The sequence below is a fragment of the Phyllostomus discolor genome, chromosome 3 (assembly GCF_004126475.2).
Source record: "Phyllostomus discolor isolate MPI-MPIP mPhyDis1 chromosome 3, mPhyDis1.pri.v3, whole genome shotgun sequence".
Lineage (NCBI taxonomy): Eukaryota > Metazoa > Chordata > Mammalia > Chiroptera > Phyllostomidae > Phyllostomus > Phyllostomus discolor.
The window spans coordinates 120,763,781-120,779,208 of record NC_040905.2 but is presented as its reverse complement, the minus strand read 5'-3'; the positions used below and the strand labels follow the sequence as shown (position 1 = coordinate 120,779,208).

Sequence of the window (15,428 nt, the reverse complement as noted above, 5' to 3'; positions counted from 1 at the left end):
GGAAACAAGCTACAGAGGCAAAATAAGGAGCCCTTGAAGCTTAGGAGAGAGAAGGGTAAAGGTGATGCACGGGGGAGGTGGTATCGTGTTCCTTAGGCATAGAGTGCTTCCCAGGTGAATTTAAGTGGAGCAACAGGGTTGCCTTAGCTCTAAAGCAAGATGATTTCTGAGATGGTAGTTAGTGACGGATGGGAAAGCCCTCAGTGTGTCAGGTACAGTTGAGTCAGCATTGTCCTCTGTGACCTGCCCTGTGGGGAATTCTACAGGCAGAAAACTGCCCTGGCTGCTCTGAGAAATCCAGCTTGGCACCTGTTTGCATTTTGCAAATCCCAAGGCAGGCAGGCATATGCGAGTGACAATGGGCAGGACCTCTGAAGGCTCCTCTCCCACTGTGATGAGGGAAGAGATCAGGGAATTGGGCAAGACCAGAGCTGGACAGTTTCCCCAGGGGACCCTGTGGGGCCTGGGCCCATGGATTAAGAAGGTTTGGCTAGGGTATGGTGGTGGTGGTTTTCTTTAAAATCCAAAAGGTACACTTCTGGGCCTGTTACTGTGGCAAGATGAGAAGGACTGGTAGGTGCTTCTGTAGTTCCATTTGCCTATATAATCTTTTACAGAAGCATTTCTTGACATAAGATGCCCAATTCTGTGTAAGGGTTCTTTCATTCTTGTGAAAGAGGCTACTATGTGTCTCTCAGTTTTTGTTGGGCATATGACAATCTGGAATAAAGACTCTGTTTCTTGGCCTTCTGCTTGATGTGGCTGATGAGGTTAAGTTCGGGCCAGTAGGATTTGACAGGAGATGCTGGGTATGACTTCTGAGAAATGTCCTTCCAAGTACAGTCTTCCTTGCTGTTGATGAGAATGTGAACATGATAGTTGAAGCTTGAACAGTAATTTGACACAATGATGAGAAAAGCCCATCTTAAGAATGATGGAGAACAAGAGAGAAGAGCCCATGGGAATGCTCTGAATAAGACAGAGATATGTTTTGGGTTTCCAGTTGCTCTAGGCTAAACATAACTGTAATGGGTACATGTGCCACCTGTGTTCCAGGCATTGTGTGAAATGTTTTAGGTAGATCATCTTATGATTGTCTATATTTGACAAGTGGGAAAACTGAGGCATAAAGAAGGAAAATTACAAGTGACTTGTCCAAGGTGCCACACCTTGTACTTTGACTGACCCAAGATTTTAACCTATTTGACTCCAGAACCTGTACTTTTAATCTGCCTACCTCTCAGAAATTATTCAACACTTATTTCTCAATTCCTATTGATGACCTCCAATGTGCCAGGCACTGTGTTTGATGTTGGGGGTGCACAGGTAAGCAAGAGCAGTTGATTCTTGCTCTTGTGGCTCTTGCCTTCAGGTGGAGAAGGAATATGATCAATCAAGGTAAACACAGTTAAATTTATGAGCCTAATGAATACTGTAAGGGAAAATAGTGTAACAAAGGGTGAATTTGAACTTACAATAGCAAGTGGTCTAACTTTTTGGAAGATTAGAGAGACTGGGGAGACTCTTAAGGAAGTGGCATCTGAAGGATGAGTAGGAGGTAAAAGTGTGCGTGTGTTTTGGGGGGCAGGTAATCCAAGCAGAGGGAGTAGCACGTACAGTGACCTCATGACAGGAAGATGGATGGCGTGTTGGAAGAACTAAAATCCCAGAATGCTGGACCTCAGTAGGAGAGGGAGGCATGGCTGAGGATGAAGCTGGAGAGGGTAGCTGTGCAGGGACTTTTGCAACATATTAAAGATTTGGGGCTTTATCTTCAAAGAGATGGAGATGGAAGGCTGTTAAATGGTTTTAGCAGATAGGTGTCGTTAGGTTCCATTAGGTTTCAACTTCAGAAAGATCAGCTTGGTTACTATGTAGGGAATGGGCCTGAGGGACAAGAGGGTGGTCATGTAGGAGGTACTTACAATAGTGCAGGCAGAGTTTCTGGTGGCTTAGACAAGGAAGGGGGACAATGAAGATGGAAAGGATTAGATGACGTTGAATGATACTTGGGAGGCAAAACTGAAAGGCTCTAATGTTGGCTTGCCTCTGGGGATGAGAGAGAGTGAAGTCAGCAGGAATTTTAGGTGCCTGGCTTCTGTAATCACATGACTTTATTTCCCAAGATACAACCTCAGAAGTGCAGCCTTGGGGTAGACAGAGGACATCTGCTCAGGGAACCTGTCCAGCATACCCTGTGCCCTAGTCCTTTGAAGAACTGTTAATCCAATTATTTGATTTTTAGTTAGATCTCCATTTAGGAAAACCCAGCTCTCCTGGTTGTAGCACACTGTTTTTCAGTGTGACAGTGAGCCTGGAGCAAGTTCTGGCTTAGTGACAAAGCTTGTATGATGAGATTCCTTTTCATGGGACATTGGAGGTGAAGATGAAGGGTTTGCCTTTGGGATCTTGGAAACAAGAGGGATGGAGTGCAGTAGATGTTTCTGGTCATGTTCCAACTTATGGAGAAAGTTGGTTTACAGTGGGAGGAAAAAGAGTTAGAGGGAGATTAATGATGGGGGAGGGGAGGGAAGGAAGGAGAGGGAACATATCTTGTTTAAATTCTTTAATCCAGGTGTGCTTAAGACCAGCTCTGTCCAAGGGCTTTCTTGTGACTTGAGCCAACACATTTCCTTTTCTGTCTTAAGCTTGAGGTAGGTTTCTGATACCATCATCTGCACCCAGATTAATCAGGGAAGATGAGTTCAGTTTCAGAAATATTGAGTTTCATATGGTTTTGAGATATCTATATGTAGATATCAGGTAGTTGGATATATGCATCTGAGCCCAGGGGAGAGGACAGGGCTAGGAGATACATATTTGGGAGTTATCAACATAAAGGTGATGACTGAGGCCACGATCAAGATGATTTTGCACAGGGAGCAAGTACATGGTGGGAAGAGAAGGAGGCTTTAAATTAGGCTTTGAAATTGGGTGGCACATACATAAAGATGAAAGAAACAAAGATGCAGGAGGCCAGTAGGAAATCAAAATGCATTTTATGGACTTGGTGTTTTAAAAAGGAATGAGTGGGCATCCATGTTGAATGTCACAAAAAGGTCTTCCAAACTGAAGTCTGAAAAATGTCCATTTTGATCAGGATACAAATTGAGGGAGAGTGGCTTTTAAGAGGTGTTCTGCCATCTGAGAGCTGAGAGCCAACATCACAGATATCTCTGACAGTTCAGAGAGAGACAAGTAGGTCAGCTTGAGTTTTAGTTCTTGGGAACTGGGGGGAGGCAGAAGAGGGGACATGAGCCTCCCATGTAACAGAGGTTTAAGGCATCCCATATCTTGCCAGGCACTGTAGAGGACAGGCAGATGGTGAATAACAAGGCATTTTTATGCTTGTCAAACTTGGCCTAGGTAGAAAGACAGAGCAGCAAGTGCCAATCACAATTTAGATGATAGTGCAGAATGTGTCAGTTTGGATGCTTTTGGCTGTAAGCAAGAGAAACCTAACAAACAGTGACTTAGGATATTTAATTTTCACTTAGCAAGAAATCTGGATTGGTGGTCCCAGGATAAATCCAGCAAAATACTGTATGGGCAGTGCAGGCTGGTTGCATCCTTCCTGTGTTCCCATGTGAGGCTGTCAGGTTTGAACTGCAGCTTGTTGATCATGATCTGGAGATGGCAGCTGCAAAGAAGGAAGGCAGAAAAGGATAAATTGCTGCTCTTCAGGCAGTGCTTGCTTTATATAAGGGAAGAATACCTTCCAGAAAACCTTAGGATGTTTCCTCTATACTCTTCTGGCCACAAATAGGTCATATTCATTTATTTCATTATCCATTTATTACAATTTGTTTGGTAACTGCTACCTGCCGGGCACTGTTGTGGATGTGGAGTATGCACAGTGAATAAAATGAAGGAATTCCCAAGAGAAGGGACACTAAAGCTGATAAGTAAGAGATCTGTAGGGCTTAGTTTTTTAGGCTCAGAATGTCAGGCTAAAGCAACAGAGTAGACAAAGGTTTGGAGGAGAGAGGACATGGTACTTGTATATCCTATGGTGAAATAATGATTCTTCTCTTTAAACATGCATCAGTATGGATTATTACCGATGGGGGTTGAGGGATGTCACTGCAGTCTAAACTTGGAGCATGCTCACACATTCTGGATTGAGAGTTGCCTAATAAGTACTACCTTCTATGGGCTACCCTTAGTTTTTGGCCTTTTTTTTCTTTTTTTTTTTTTTTGCTATTTTTTTTCCTGATGGCAGGTGCCTGCCTAGAAATGAGATATACTCCTTTCATCCAAAATGATTTCTTTCACAAATCTCATCTGAATGAATGAACATTCCACATCCCTTGACTCACATGGCAGGAACACTTTCCTGTGCCCATGTGGTCTGGCTGACCACAGCATGTCAGTGTAGCTTTTATGCAGATAATCTTTGAGAGGAATTGTCTGGCCTCCACTTTCACAGTGACATCTGTTGAATTCTATGTGGCATTCTGTGTAACATAAGAGTGGGATGGATGAGAAGAGGGGGAAGGCACCATGAGTTGATGAGCGGGCAAAGGCACTGTCTATTTTTTACCTAGATATTTCTCCTGGGACCTCTCCTTTCTCTCTGTTTCTGAAAAAGTACTGGGTGGATTTTATGATTCAAGCACATATTTGTACTGAAAATTTTCCCTCTCTTGATAAGAAACATCAAGCTGAAAGGAAAACATGGAAGATGGAAGATTTTATATGTGCCCTTACTAATTTGTGACCAGATTTCTTCAGTGCGCCCAGTTATCTTTATTCTAAAAGAAGATTCTGACCCTTGTTTGTCACTATTGTGTTTTGACAGAATGTGGCCAGTTAAGGAAACTCCAGTTTATTAGATAGCTACATAACTGCCTGGGGGTTTTACCAGAAGTGTATTGACATACCCGACTTTTGTTTGAGAATCAAACCACTCAACTACTTTACCCTAAAATTAACCTACTACCTATGTAACCTACTATGCCAATTGTTTTCATGAAAACTTTCCCTATCAGACCTCAGAGAGTATAAAACCCAGAACATAGGGCATATCCATCTTCAGGGCTCTGAGACATCATGACAAGGGGTATCTGGTCTACCAAAGGTACCAGGTTAACTGATGTTTGTGCTCACTTGCCCTTCCCTCATTAAAACCATTTTATTTGCTTAGGTCCAATACACAAAGGGCCCAAAGAGCTCCTCATTGTCCTCCTTTTCTTTTGTTTCATTTTGCTTTGCTTTTCAGCTAGTGAGGAATGAGGTTTGGCATTGCAGGAAATTACATTTATCTCACAGACAGTGCCCTACATGGGCATGGGTATAGAAAGACTTAGGGAAGGTCATAGTATTTTAACAAGCTATTTCCAGTGGCTTTTGGGAGAAAGAATAAGGGACCATACATTAGACATTTAGACTGCCTTGGAAATAGGGGCCAGTAGGGTAACATGAGCTCTGGAGCCAGTTGCTTGACTAGGGATATTGGCTGTATGACCTACTGGCTGTGTTGCCTTAAGTGAGTTAGTGAACTGGTCTGTGACTCAGTTTCCTCACCTGTACAATGGAGGTATTAATAATACATACTTCATAGTATGATTATAAGGAATAAATGAGATGCACCATGCAAAGCTCTGGAAAATAGATGCTAATAAAGCAAAATAAGTAATATAGGCATTTTTTAAGAATGAGAATTCAGGTATCTGTGACTATAGATAAGTTGAATTAGGTGCCTTTGGGAGTTTCTTTTCTGAAATCCTTATTGATTTCCACTTAAAATTCAAGCAACTATATTTATCTAATATTGGATAATTATTTTATAACTGTCTTCTACCTTCAGTACTTTGAAGAATGCTAGGAATACAAAAACAAATCACAAGACTTGAAAAAGGGATGTAAATATAATCAATGTACTCTGAAAATTTTATGTGATCAGTAAAACCATCTTAGTTTAACCTCAAATTTTCATGGTAACATCCAAAAGTATGGATTTGGCCATCCATCTAACAATTTTGTACCTCTTGTTTCCAAAATATAACCAGTGACATTCAAATACTCTTCTTCTTCAGCCTGGAAGATTTTCAGTCTTCCTGAGTTAGCTCTCTTCCCCCTTTGTTCTTCCCCTCTTGTTTTGCATGTCTTGTCTTAATGGCAACAGAAGGGTGGTTTTAACTCTTCCTGCCAATTGTTTCCATCAGTAAGCATTCTCTTCCATCTTAACTAAAATTCAAAATCACCTACTAAGTGGAAGTCCTGGAGCTGTCATTGTCTCCCCTGCAGAATGTAAACATTTTGAGGACAGGGTCACATCTGTATTTGAGGAAGCTTTGAGAAATGAAGGAATGGAATTTATAATGAAAAGCTGCTGTCTCCTTGTTTCACATTGAATAGCCACATGTCCCACTGGGACTCCATTGAAGCAAAGCAGAAGATTAAATAAAGTCACTAATGGTTACACTTTCATACCACAGCTCTCCCCTCCTTTTTAAAAGTGTCACTGTGTTTTTTTTTTTTTAACATGAAGTCATCATGAGGGCCTGGAGTAGGACTGGCTCATAAAATTCCTCCTCTAATTTGAAAAGAGGTCATGTTATTGGCCACTTCATTTACTCATTATGAATTAAAACAAGTTTATTGAGTCCTTGGTCATTTTAAAATTTAATAAACACATACAGAAACTTGGTGGCAGAGATCTGTGGTCATATGAAAGCTTTGTCAAATTTTTTGGTTTACTCTATTTTATAGACAAGCTTTCCCCCCTCCCTCCCTCCCTTCCTCCCTTCCTTCTTCCCTTCCTTTTGGATAGCAGACAAGTTATTTTCTTTTTATTCTTTCTCTCCTTTTATTTCTTTTTCTCTCCCTTCCTTCCTTTTCCATAGAAACAACAGTCACTTGTGTGTGTTGTTACACCACAATACAGAACATTTTTAACTCTGAACTGCTGCTCTTTTATTTTTCACATGCACATTTTCGTAGACACACACCACCTGCCCCAGTGCATTGGTGATGTGCACCACCTCTGAAGGGTGAATTTCACAGGCGCGTTTCAGAGGATGAGAGGACTGCCTAGCCATCTCATTTATTTCTTCTGTCACCATTCACTCCCAGCCACACTTGAAAAATAACTTTGCCTTTTTTCCTGGTTATTAGTATAATAATTGTTCATTATAGGACATTTAGAAGATACTATTGTAAAAGCATGTAGGGAAACATTACAGTCTCCCATAATCCTATTCCCCACAGGATGCTCTTTTTCTGTGTACATATGTGCATATCTATTTGGTTATTTGTATTATCTCAAACTTGGGATTATACTATGTAATTTTTAACCTATACTTCTTCCCTTAAACATATAATTTTGAGATGTTACCATGCTACTGAATATCTTATTACTACAATGGCTTTTAATTTATTTATTTTTACTAAATTGGGCATTAAGAAGTAGATTTTATATAATTACCTAGTGTAAACACACTTACACTTAAAAAAGGTTTCATGACACCATGCTTCTACTTACTATGTGTAATGCACTTGTATTTTCTATTCTTCTTTTGAAAAACTGTCCATGACCCACAAAAAACTGGTTTCATGACTCATTACAATTTGTGTCCCACAGTTTGAGAACTATTCCCTTATCCCGTGAATTGTGTTGGTTGTGTGGTGTTCGCTGTGTGGAACAGGTGTGTTATAATGTATTTAACTGATTCCAGTCAGCCCGGCATCTACAGTGCTTCTGAAGTTTTCTAGCTCCAAAAGAGTGCAGTGAATAAATGCGTGCAGAAAACACACACACACACACACACACACACACACACACACACATTCACACACACTTTCTTAGGGTAAATTTGTAGGAGTAAATGAGTATACAATTACTGGATCAGAAGGTGACTAGTGAGCCTGATTTAAAGCTTTTGGTACACATTGCTAAATTTCCCTCCAGGAAGCTTATATAAATATTAACACTCTTGCCAGTTTTATCTGGGGATGTCCAGTTCTCTTTGCCCTCACACGTAAAACCACATTTTTTGAGGTAACTTAGAGTCTGAGTCACAGGTGGAATTCACAGCATCTCTCAGTGGGGAGGGAAGAACTGTTTTTGGCAGTTTATCCAACTGATCTATGACTGAAGGTTGCTATTGTGTCTAAATTGTATTATGTTAATGTTCCATGCACCATGCCCTGCAGGTGAGGTTTAGCATTCATATTTCTCTCGTATGCCACCAAAAAGAAATGCACGTTTTCAATGCTGAGCAGTACTTTCTAGACCTTGTACAGTTGCATTGACAGTGGCCAGGGGTCCTTTGAATCTCTCAGGAGCATACATGTAGTGACCATGCATCAGACAATCTCCAGAACACATTTTACTTCAAATGGTCATGCTTTCCAGAGGTTCACCTCTACTTGCTGGTTGGTGTCCTCATTTTGGAGTTGGAGAGTGCTGTCTTTGTTAGAACAGGCATGCACCTGCATTTAGAGCCATGCCACTTGGCCTTCAGTTTGTGGAAAGCTCATTTTTGTAACAAAATGTATTCAAATTCTGTTTTATTTTTATTGCAAAAGCCTGGACAACACCTCCATGTACATCAGTGTAAGACTGGTTAAATAAGTGATGGCCTGTCCACAGAAGGGACACAGTGGGTGTAAAGAAGAACAAGACAGCGCTGTATGTCCCGGCATGACGCAACCTCCAGAACTTTGTCGGAAGAAAAATGGGCAGAACAGTGTGTTGTGGGAATCCTTCGGACTGCAAACTTTCCTTTTTAAAAACCACATGAGTGGATTTCTTCAATTAAAAATAGATTGTGGAAAAAAGTAAAGATGAGAAAATGTCTAACATATTTTAGAGAAGTGTCCATCAGAAAAACAACTGAGTGATCTAATATTATGGTACTGTTTGTGACTGAGTATTTGGGGCTGAGTTCTAGGGTGGAGAAAATCCTTGGCAATCACAGAGACACTTGGAAGGAGTGGACTCTGCATCCCAGGAAGGCCTGTCCGCCTCTGCCTATTTACACCCAGGGGTACCCACATCACTCAGTCCTCCTCATCCTTTCACAGGGAGCTGAATTATGCCAGTTGGTGCCCTTCATGACTAGAATTATGATTGGTTTTCAGGATTGCTGATCATCCAAGTGTTTTATGGAAGATTAAAACTGGAAAGAAACACATGCGCTCACACACACCCATACACACACTTTAAAAGGGTGAAGTCAGAATTTATGACTTCAGCTTTAAGGACCTCATGGGAATGCTGGGATGAGTTAGAGAAAGGAGATCTGGCTCAGTGTGCAGACCCTGGGAATGTGCATTATATACTCCACACAACTTGTCACCTAAATTTAACCTCCTCTTCTTTTTTTGGTTGGATTTTCAGTAGATTTATATTCAGGCTTTAAAATTATTCTGACCTGGGCTCAAACCTCAGATATGCCAAATCCTAAATATGTGACCTGGTGCTAATTGCTTGGCTTCTCTGAACTTTATTTTTTGATCTTGCACAATACCTGTGCCATAGGGCTGTTGGTGTGTTAAAGGAGATACATAAAATACCTAGCCTGATGGCAGCCCCTCGACACCTACTGAATAATTAATAGCTGTTTCTTATGATGCTGGTTCTGGGAAGAGGGGCATTTGTTAGGAAGGTGTCGGTGAGAACTGCAGGTCTGGGCTGAGCCGGGCCAGGCAGGCCAGAGCACTAGCATCTGTAGGAATTCAGATTCAGAGACCCAGTGGGGAAGTGGCTATAAAACCAAGATCTTAGAAGAGTCAGCCTTCACTATTTGTTTCATTGTCTTTTGCTTCTCTGTCAAAATTTTAGTGCTATAGGTTTTTGTAGGGCCATCAAGGAAGAATCTGGAAGGGTAGGACCCCACTGAGGAGCTGGCTGGGGGCGGCGTACCAGGGAACCCAGTAGAGAAATAGGGCTTCCTTCCTGAGACCTTCCTGAAATAGAAGTGGGACATAGAGCTTGGAGAATGATCCCAGGCATCAGATGGTGTGAAAATCATGTGGTTTTCTGCATTGGCCACAACTTGTAGACATCTGCATATTGAACCTCTGGACCCAGTCTTGCTCTAGACTCTAGAGAGCACCTGCACCATTCTGATTCCAGGTGCAGGACACTTGGATGAGACTCAGGTTCTACCCTGGTGCTTGGACTCCCACCCCTCCTCTTGGATGAAATGTGTTAGGTTTAACAGTACCAGCTGGGCAGGCAGAGAAGCAATAGAGAGGGAGCTCCTCTTTGGGATTTCAATTCCAAAGACTGATTCTCAGGTACCAATTAGTGATGCCTCGTATTGTTAGGGATTCAGAGTCTCAGATTCTCACTCATTTCTTTCCCTTTCTAGTTGTCATGGGGACTTCTTTTCCCTGAGTTATTATACTTTGCACTTCAGCAAATATTTTGTTGCTTCAGGACCATCGAGGCTCATGTGGGGCATTTGTCACTGCTTATGGTGTAATACATAGAAGTAAGTTCTTTCAAATGATTTTTACTTGAAGTTGTTTTACATGAATTGAGAAGGGTAAGGGCACATATGAATGGAGGGCTGAGTGTCCAGTGGCGGGTCCAGGCCTGGAGCATGTACGCTTGGCCCTGCCAGCTTAGGTGTGCCCTTGCCCCTGAAGTGGGTGACTAGTCATTGTAGTCTCTTGCTCGAGTACAGAAAGTAAAAGGAAGGCATTTAATGCTATAATCTGTTTAAGTCTCTTCCAGATAAGTAGTGAATGTCTTATTTCAGTTCCTGGAGTGTTTTCATCAGAAGGGAATAGTTATTCTCCAAGATGGAGGCTGGCTGTGTCCTGCGGAAATGGTTAGATAGAGTTGTCTCCGTGGCGGCACAGTGGAGTGTTCGATGATGCCCTGGGTGTTGCACAGGCAGCCTCTGATTTTTACCTATTTCCAGTGTCTTTCAGGATTCCTGTCTACATGGTATACAGTAAGAAATTTGGCACTAGAACAATTCCTTGGGTTATTTTCTACTTGTTTCATTTCATTCCATTCCATTCCCACCCTCTCCCTTCTCCTCCCTCCCTGCCTGGGTCGGGGGTCTCTAAAACCACTTTTCAGGTTCCAGGATTTGCAATGAGGACTCGAGGACTTACAGAACTCAGACAAGCTGTCAGACTCAGTTACGATGTATTACAGTGAAAGTATGTCCATTAAAATCAGCAAAGGAAAAGGACATAAAGGGCAGAGTCCAGGAAAAACCAGACCCAGCTTCAGCTGTGCCCTCCCAGGGGAGTTGCACAGACAGTGCCATTCTCCCAGCAATGACATGTGGCAGTTCTGGCTAAGTGCTGCTGACCAGGGACTCTCACCCAGGCTCAGTGTGCTGAAATCGCACTGGGGGTCATTCATGTAGGCACTGAGTGCTGGTGGGCCTGACTTTCCACTTGGTCTCCAGGACCCTCCCTGCAGAGGTCAGGCTGCTAGGGAGTGACCCAGGCTTCAGACAAACAGCTATAGCTGTTCACTGCAAATTACAAGGTTAGCATAAACTACTTGGCAGGGTCCAGTGTCTCAAGTACACAGAGACACTCTTATCAGGCAGGATATTCCAAAGGCGTAGAGTATATCTCCTAGGACACAGTCCAGGGGCAGTCCTTTTCTTGGACTGCCAGGGTTCGGGCCCCTCTTGCTTGCTGAGGGGGCCCTTTAATGTGCACCCCATCCCAACACAGACCCCAGGGTGAGTGGTACACAATGCTGGGGAAAGAAATGGGCTTCCTTGTATTCCATGAAAATCTGAAGACTGCCTGTGACTAATAGTTCTGTTTTTATCTCTTTCCTGTCCCACAGTTTTGTTAGGATCTACCTTGGAATGATAAACCTTTTCATGACATTTTCAAAGGAGCAGTTGAATTGCATTGCTTGGTGTTCACTTGGCCTCTCCTGGTCCTCAGTTGGGGTAGAATCATGGCAAAACCCAGAAGGGATGTGACTAGAGTTGGCCTGTCTTCTCTTAGAACCCCAGGACCGAGTTTCACTCACATCAGCTGGGACAGTATCCTTGTTTCTGAAACTCAGTTATTAAAACAAGTGTTGTAGCTCTTCCCTGCTTTTTCCGGTCTGTCTGGCCTGTCACTGCCCCCAGACCCTGGGCACCACGTGAGTGTAAGCAAAGGTTGCCAAACAGGTGGTACTTTTTGGAGGCAATTTATTTGCATCAGCTACCTTTTTACATTGTATGAGTTCTGCAGACAGATCTGCTCAAATAAATTGCTGTTCTCATCCTGACTGACTCCTACTATGAGCCACACTGACATGCCCACCCCTAGGCTGACCCTTGTGACTGGGCCTCCAAACAACAGAAAATGCATGATTATCGCACACTGGCAAGCCCTGGAGAGCAGCACGTGCCTTCCAAGCTTGCTGCAGTAACTCCTGCCAACTTTCAGCTGGCATTCTGGTGTCAGCACATGGTCAGAGTTGAGGTGACCCCACAGAGCTCTTGACAACCTGAAGAAGCCTCAAGAAATGGGGGTTGACAATGATTTTGTGCAACCTTGACTGATTTAACAGCAAGAGCAAGAGCAAGAACAACAGCACCCCAAAGCATCCCATTACTCTCACGGAACCAATTAGACTTCTAGAAGGAGGCAGTATAGAAGCCCTTTGTATTAATTATTGATCTTGCTCCCACTACTTCTTAGCTATGGGTCCTTGGGCCTGTCACCTAACCCTTTAGGCTTTTCTTACATGAGGGCAATAGTAGTGCCAGCTTTATGGCAGAGTTGTGCTGATGAGTAGGACAGAGCATGCAAAGTGTTCAGCACTGGGCTAAGCCCACCGTGAACATCATAAATGGCAGCATTGTTGACAACAGCTGTAGTAATAACAAAAATGATACATTTTGATAGAACTGAGAGTCTCCATACCTACCTACCCTGTAGATTTATGGATGAAAAGTGCCTTCCTAATAAAACAATCTAGTCTCTGAGATCCCTCCCATGTAATGGATTTCTACAACCTTCTGGCTTAGCTTCTTCTTCCTCCAAGTTGTGGTGAAATGGGAACAGTGTAAGAGGTATTTTAGATATTATCAAGATAGAAACACATGCATTTTATTATTTTAAATCCTCCCCTGAGGATATGTGTATTGATTTTAGAGAGAGAGGAATGGGGAAGAAGAGAGAGAGAGGGAGGGAGGAAGGGAGAGAGAGAGAAAGAGAAATATTGATGTAAGAGAGAAACATCTGTTGATTGCCTCCTGTACACACCCCAACCGAGGATGGAATCTGCAGTCTAGGTATGCGCCCTGACTGAGAATCAAACCCACAACCTTTTGGTACATAGAATGATGCTCCAACTAACTGAACCACTCAGCCAGGGCAACATTTTAAAAGTTCCAATAAATTGGTAATGTGAGATATACTTTTGTTATCTTTGATTATTACTTATCTGAGTCATCTTGGCTCTCTCCATCCTGAGCCTGAGCTTAGATAACTGGGTTTGTTAGATGGTCCCCTTCAGATGCCTGTGCACGAGCTGACACTGTACGTCCCTCTGCATTTGGTCTCTTTCCCCGTGGAACAGAGCATCAAGCCTGGTCATGTGGCATCACGTTTTACAAAGTAGTGAGTGAGAGTCCCCAAAATGATTCAATTTTCTGGTTCAGAAAAGGCTGTGTGAGAATTTAACTGTAGTCTGGCTCTAGGATTAAGCATTATGGTGTAGAAAACAGAGAAATGGGCTGCAAGTTGGTGAGCTTGGTTTCTGGCCCCCCATCCTGTCTCAAAATTTTTGTATAAATTTGGGAGAACAGATGCCTTCCCACCTCTGAGTTTTAGGTTCCCTTTCTGAAAAATGGTGGGAAAGCAGGAGAGATTGAATTAATGAACAGGTGAGTGCAGCATTCTGGGTGTGAGTCTGGCTGGGCTCCTCCAGCTCAGAAGTATGTCACAGCAGCATATAGTAGGTACATGCAGGCTGCCTGTGCTCCTGGCTGTGTGACCTTGCACAAGTTCCTTAACCTTTCTATGCCTCAGTTTTCTCTTTTTAATGATATGGCTACTCATAGTGTCTATGTCATGGGGTTGCCCTGAAGATAGAATGGGGTGGGTTGCTGTGCTTAGAATGGCACCTGGCTCATACGGTAAATGTGGCATGGATGATTGGTTGTGCTATTGAGTAACTGGGGTTAAGTTCACTCCTAATAAGAGATATGCTCCCTCTAAAAAGATTTTAAAACATGACTCTCTCAGGATAAGAAATGGTCACGTGATCCTGGATGGCAGCTGATGTTTGGCCTTGGTGCAGGGACTGCAGTCAGACTGTGCAAGGTGGGGATTGGGGCCACATTTAAAGGGGCAGTCGTTACTCTTCTCTGGCCTGTTGCTCTCCTGGACAAAGTGGGCTCAGTGTTGCCTAAAGTTCCATTCTGTAAGAAAAGCCAGTGATCTGAATTTTTATATGAAATCTCTCAATTTTTTTAGATTGCTACAAACGTGGAAAATCATAGGGTGGGCCAAATAAACCCAACTGCGCAGCACCCCGCTTTGACCTCAGGTCTCAGAGGTCCACCTCTGTCTTCGTGGGAATGAGGCCCCAGGCCTCAGGGGGCATGGCCTGAATTCGAGCCACAGACTTGGTGTGGAGCTACCAGCAGGAATGGAACCCCTAACACCCAGCCCCAAGACTCTCAACTTTAAAGCATTTGTTCAATACATATTGGTTGTATGCTTGTGTTTCAGGCACTGTATGAGGTGCTGTGGTGCTGTGGGTCCAGGAAAGACACACTTCTTCCTTCTTAAGGAATTTACAGTGTGGCAGAACAGTCAGCCACAGGCAGACAATCCCAGGCCTGCCTAGTTTGTCTAGGAGGCTGCACCAGGTGTAATGAGCAGACCTGTGTGATCTGGGCAGGTGACCCCTCCCATGTGACACAGGTGTATCCCAACAAAAGCAGGGGGTGGGGAGAAAGAGAGAGAGATTGAGAGAGAGAGATTGAGATTGATTGATTCTAGGAATGGGCTTGTGTGATTATAAAGACCACGGAGGCCCATGATCTGCCATCTGCAAACTGGAGGCTCAGGAAAGCTGGTGGTCTAATTCATTCTAAGTCAGAAGGCCCAAGAACTAGGAGTGGTGATGTTTAAAGGCAGGGAAACACGATGGAAAATATGATGTCCAAGCTCAAGCAGAAAGAGAATTCACCCTTCCTCCAGTGGGTGTTTGGACCCTCAGTGAGTTGTGTTTAGACCCTCAGTGAGTGTTGTGTTTAGACCCTCAGTGAGTGTTGTGTTTAGACCCTCAGTGAGTTGGGTGATGCCCACCCACAGTAGTGAGGGGGATTTTTCCTTACTCTACTAATTCAAATGTTAATTTCTTCTGGAAATGTCCTCACAAACACACCAGAAATAATGTTTTACCAGCTATTTGGGTTTCTTTGCTTGGTCAAGTTGAGAAGTTAAAAACAATAAAAACATTACAAAGGTATAGGGGGAAGCTA

General features: G+C 43.1%; 1 protein-coding gene across 1 annotated transcript in view; it reads left to right on the top strand.

Annotated features, from left to right (window-relative positions):
• HS3ST4 (heparan sulfate-glucosamine 3-sulfotransferase 4) overlaps positions 1-15,428 on the top strand; it is a 402,169-nt gene that overhangs the window by 22,137 nt on the left and 364,604 nt on the right. The window lies entirely within an intron of this gene.